This window comes from Triticum dicoccoides, chromosome 6A, assembly GCF_002162155.2.
Source record: "Triticum dicoccoides isolate Atlit2015 ecotype Zavitan chromosome 6A, WEW_v2.0, whole genome shotgun sequence".
Lineage (NCBI taxonomy): Eukaryota > Viridiplantae > Streptophyta > Magnoliopsida > Poales > Poaceae > Triticum > Triticum dicoccoides.
In genome coordinates this window covers 119,945,952-119,951,951 of record NC_041390.1, presented here as the reverse complement: position 1 = coordinate 119,951,951, position 6,000 = coordinate 119,945,952, and positions in this window count along the sequence as shown.

Sequence of the window (6,000 nt, the reverse complement as noted above, 5' to 3'; positions counted from 1 at the left end):
GCGAAGCAGCAGCTGCAAGGGCGGAGCGAGGTCGGCGCTGCGGCGCTGCTCGATGACGGCAAGGCGGCAGCGGGATCCGGGCAGGAGGAAGGAGAGGCCGGCGGCTGCGGTACATGAAACAACCGAGGCTTGGGCTCCGGGCCATGGCGACGGCGAGGCGGGTCAAGGGCGGCGGTGCTCCTGGTCCCAACGGGAGGAAGAGCATCAAGCGCTGCTTGGGAGGCGCGAAGCAGAGGGAGGAGAGGAGGCTCCAGCTTGGTCGTGGCCTCGTCGTCCGGCAGGGTGTAGCTCCGGCGGTGGCTCTCCTCGGCCAGGGAGGAGGAAGGAGCCAGGGTGCGAGGGGGAGGTGGAGCGCTGGTGGCTGGGTGGACCGAGGGGAGTGGAGGTGGGGTGGCTCGTAGACAAGGGGATCGAGGAGGTGGGGATCGGGAGATGGGGTGCAGCGCGTGCGCTCTCTGGCGGCGGGGTGGAGACGAGGGAGAGGGAGAGATCGATCGGGCAGGAGGCGGTGGCAGGGGAGAGATTGAGAGAAGGGGAGTCGGGCTATGGTTACAGGAGAAGTGGGCCTTGGAGGCCGGCCCGGTGGAGAGGGAAGTGGCCTGAGGCCTGCTGGTGTTGGGATAGCTCCCTTCACACACTCTCTCTTTTTCCATTTTAAAACAAAACAGAAAAAGAGAAAGAAAAGAAAGAGAAGGTAGGGTGGAATCTGGGCATGGCGATAATTTTCACGGACTCGTAAAAATGTGCATGGTCCATGAAAAATAGGAGAGGCGTGATTGAAAGATGTCATTCAAACTCATTTGAATTTAATTCAAATGGGTTTGAACTAGGACTTGGTTTTAGAAGTGTCCAAAAAAGTTTAGATTTTTGGAGGAACCTCGACAAATGGTAAGAGAATTCCGGGGAAGGTTTTGAAGTCAAACTTGAAGTAGAAAAGACATGGGGAATATTTGCAAGTGTGTTTATGGGTGATTCCAAATTCTTGGAATACAATTTTATAGCTCCCTAATAATAGTAGGAGACTTTTATATGTTATAAAGAGAATTTCACCATGTGAACTCCCTCAATTTAAATGGATCAAAGATGCATGCCATTTATTTAGTTGAGTTTTTAAAAAGGTTGCAAGATGACATGATGTAATGCACATGATGCAAAAATGAATGCAACGAACCAAACAAATCACACGACGAATCTCGGAAAATCAAGGAAGGAATCTGAAGCTCCGGTCTTGGGGCGTCACAACACTCCACCACTACAAGAGGATCTCGTCCCGAGATCTAGGATGGCACTGGAGGGAAAATGGAAGGGGAAGAGAAGAGGTAAAACTAAGTTGCTTCTTTGACAAATGAGTGAAACCAAAGAACCTTGCAAGGTTGAACAAATTGAAAGAAAAATACAATGAAGATGAACAAAGTTGAAAACACTCCGTTAGATAAGAGAAACAAGGAACCTTACTAGAACCTTGTAGGTTAAAAGACATAAGAAAGGTGTTACAATGTAGAAGAAGTACATGCAAGCACTCCGGTGGAAACGAAATGTACAAGGAACGATAAGATCAATTATGACAACACTCTGGTTGGGAATGGAGGGTAAAGAATATGAGCTTGGCAAAATGAAAGCACTTGGATGAGAGTCCGGTTAGAAGAGGAATGATAGACACAACACTCCGGTTAAACAAGATAGGGAAGGAATAAGAATGATATAATTTGGGCAGCACTCCGATTGTAAATGGAAGAAATTGAACATGATCTTGAAAAAACAAGATAATGGGTTGAAGAGAGCAACATCACAATGCCTCCAGAACAAATGTAAGAATGGAATCTAAAGAACGGAGGAGAAAACAACATCTTCTACCTCAAAAGAGCTTGAAAAGCATCTTTAGGAGAAGGGTCGAACGGAGTTGTTGGAAAACCAACAACGAAAAAAAGTAAGCTTGTTGTGGGCTTATGGAAAACATCTCGAAACTATGAGGTGAAATTCTACCACTACGGTAACAAAAGATTGAATTGATATCAACAAGAAGACGAGAAGCTTATTTCACCGGGAGGATAAATGAAGAACTTGGGTCATTTATAAGCACCATAAATAGCAACAATCCTTAGGGAAAGCTTTAGGTGAAATATAACCCAAGATAACTCCAATGGAGATTAATGGGTTGCAAAGGATCTCCTGAACGAATTGAAAATGATGGGTTTAAAATATGTCATTCCGGAAAATTTGTGAATCATAAAGCATGAAGGGAAATTGTCAAGAATGACATAACACCACCTCAAAAGATAAGGAAAGAATTGCACTTCGGAATACAAGATGAAGAATGCTTGAACTCCTCAAAACAAGACATGTGTTGAACATCATGTTTATTTTAGAGTAAAGCTTGACGGATCTTAACTCCGAGAGGAATCTTGAAGAATAATTGAAGAATGAAAGGAATCCTTGACGAACCACCATGTTGAGCCTTCATGAGAACTCCGGTAATGAAAGAATGATCAAACGAAAGGGAAAATTTAAAAGAACTCTGGGAGAAGCCTTGCAATGATTAGATGGAGCTTCACGATGATATAACCGAGAAAACTTGGAACTCTGGAAAAGAAAAGATGAAACAATTGAAACCAAGAATTTATTCATCATGAACAAACTCCGAAGGGAGGAATTAATCACTTGGGTGAGAGAAGAATGAGAATTACATTATGCGTATCCTTTTACCAATTTAAATTGATGACAAGAAACAGATTTGGCATACTACTTATTCCCGTTGAATGGATTAAGGGAGATATAGCACAAACTTTGAGAAGGTCTTCAACGAACCACCGGTAGGATTGGAAAGAACGAATGAATATATATGATAACGAAGGAAGAGAACTCTTGAACGAACCACTGTAAGAATTGAAAATGAACAGCAAAAACATAAGGAAAACACCAGGAAGAATTACAAAAATAACGAAGATACTTGAGGGAATTCAGATACAAGTGAACGAAGAGGTCGCGAGCTGATTAGAGAATACTTGAATGATGCACCGGTAAAATTTCGAGAACGAGAGCTGAAAGCTGGAATGAAGAAATCTTCTAAAATGATGGCCTTTGGAGAATCAAACTGAAAAGACTCCTGAATTGCTCCTGATGGGTGAAAAGCATTCTCACAATTGAAAACAATTATGAGAGGATGGCATCAAGGTAGAACCATGAATCTTGGATAGAATGGAGCAAGATTTAAGAGAAAATCTTCTTCGGTCTTCACTATTCGAGAATGATGACGAGAAAAACCATCATGAATTGTTTAGACACTCCGGGAGAATCAACAGCGAAGAGGTTGAGCCAACGATGAAAGAATTTGAAAGATGTTGGAGAAAGACATATGACTGATGATAAATCATTCTTACATCAAACTTCAGAAGGAATTTGAGGATAGCTCCAGCAAAATTAGAAGAGTCAGGTAAGATCCTGGGAAAAGACCTGTGGGTTAGGGCCCACTCAAAAGAAACACCTTCGAACGATTACTTGAAAGGGAGATTGCACCGGTTGATTTAAATGGCTTGAATGAGATAACATCCTCAAAAGAACTTGAACGAATTGAGAATGGAAACTTGAATCTTCTGAGATATCTTCAGCACTCCGGAACAATTGAATAGAGAGAAGTGAATGAATTAAGAGGTGCACCGGCATAAGAAAACATTTGAAACAAGGAAAAGATATGATCGACAAAGCTTGAATTTAATCCACCGAAGAAGAAAAGAATGACGCATGATGAACTAGAAGCTTCCTTAGTATCTTTGCGAGAATTAACAGATAAGAACATTAAAAGAAAAGAATGAAGAGACTTCACATCCATAAGATGGATACTTGATTAAGAAATCCGAGCCCTTGAAGAAAAGGGTGGGAGGGCGGGAAAACAAAGGCAACTTGGGACGAATGAAACAAATAATGTTGAGAAGACTTTGAGTTGATCTTGCGGATGGGAAAAATGATAGGATTATCTTGAAGAGAATCACACCGGTTTGAAAGAATTGAAAAGACAACCTTGATGATCAAGAAGGATTAATACTCTCATAGAAATATGAGAACACCGCTTAGAAAAGGTGTGGAATCAACACTTGACATTGAAGCAACTCGAATACCATAAATCAAAACAAAACAAAGGATTTGGCTTGCAGAATAAGACGGAAGCAAACATATGATAGATCCCATATCGTATCATGTGTCTGTTGGAAAGATGATCTAGGAGCTACTTGAATTCCCACTTATAAACTCCCGAAACTTTCTGGTTATGCAATCAGATGTTGGGATACAGGGGAAGCATAATATCTCACCCAAACTAGCAATCCCTACATCCAGCTATATCCATCCTTCAACACATAACCAAGAAACATTCGGAAATCATTTACCTCAACCTTCGAAAAGCATCCGTTATACGAGTTATGGCAATACTCCCGAACTCCCACCCCAGTACTGGGTGGCGTCGAGGTTATCTCACCAACAACTGCATAAAAGAGATTTTCTATGTCGGTGAACTCAGGTATTACAGAACTGCAACGATAAAATTGTGACGACAACACCTCAGAGCTGAACTCCCCGGGACACTGCCACAACCCCTAAATGTCAGGTGGCACCAAGAACAATGTTCTCGTCATAAGAGTATCGGAACGATTCCACGATACCCGCGTGATCCTAATTTTTTTTTGTGAAATTTGAAGAGAGAAAAGTCAAAACTTCTACGTCAGGAGACCTCACCACAGCGACGAAGGGACTAAGGAGTAAAAAGAATCCTACTCTCTGATATATATAATCCTAATACTCAAAACATTTTGTTCTAGACTCAACAACGTCAGTAATTCGATCAAGCAAGGGGCTCCTAAGTCGGGGATGGCTCTGATTACCAACTTGTAACACCCACAATGTGGCTATATCTCCCACGTGTCAGGGCATGACTTAGAGGCATAGCCGCATGGTAGGTTTGTCGCAAGAGGGGTAATCTTCACACAATCCCATGCACCGAATAGAAAGGGATAAAGAGTTGGCTTAGAATCACCACTTCACACAAATACAAGTTAAACATACATAATACAGAGTATAATCAAGGTCCGACTACGGAACAAAAATAAAAGAAGACAACCCCAAATGATAGATCCTCGATCGTCCCAACTGGGCTCCACTACTGATCAACCGGAAATGACACAAAACAACGACCAAGATCTTCATCGAGCTCCCACTTGAGCTCGGTTGCGTCACCTGCACTGGTAACATCGGCACCTGCAATTGTTTGGAAGTATCCGTCAGCCACGAGGATTCAGCAATCTCACACCGTGAGATCAAGACTATTTAAGCTTATGGGTAGGGTAAGGTAAAGAGGTGGAGCTGCAGCAAGCACTAAGCATAATGGTGGCTAACATACACAAATAAGAGCGAGAAGAGAAGCAACGCAGCGGTCGTGAACTAGAAGTGATCAAGAAGTGATCCTGAAACTACTTACGTTCAAGCATAACACAAGAACCGTGTTCACTTCCCGGACTTCACCGGAAAGAGACCATCACGGCTACACACGCGGTTGATGCATTTTAATTAAGTTAAGTGTCAAGTTCTGTACGACCGGATATTAACAAATTCCCATCTGCCACATAACCGCGGGCACGGCTTTTGAAATTTCAAACCCTGCAGGGGTATCCCAACTTAGCCCATCACAAGCTCTCACGGTCAACGAAGGGTATTCCTTCTCCCGGGAAGACCCAATCAGTCTCAGAATCCCGGTTACAAGACATTTCGACAATGGTAAAACAAGACCAGCAAAGCCGCCCGAATGTGCCAAGAAATCCCGATAGGAGATGCACATATCAAATTCTCAGGGCACACCAGATGAACACTACGTACAGCTAAAACCAACCCTCAAGTTTCCCTGAGGTGGCGCTGCAAGTGGCTCTGTTTTGGACCAACACTCAGAGGAGCACTGGCCCGGGGGGGTTCAAATAAAGATGACCCTCGGGCTCCGGAAACCCAAGGGAAAAATGTTGG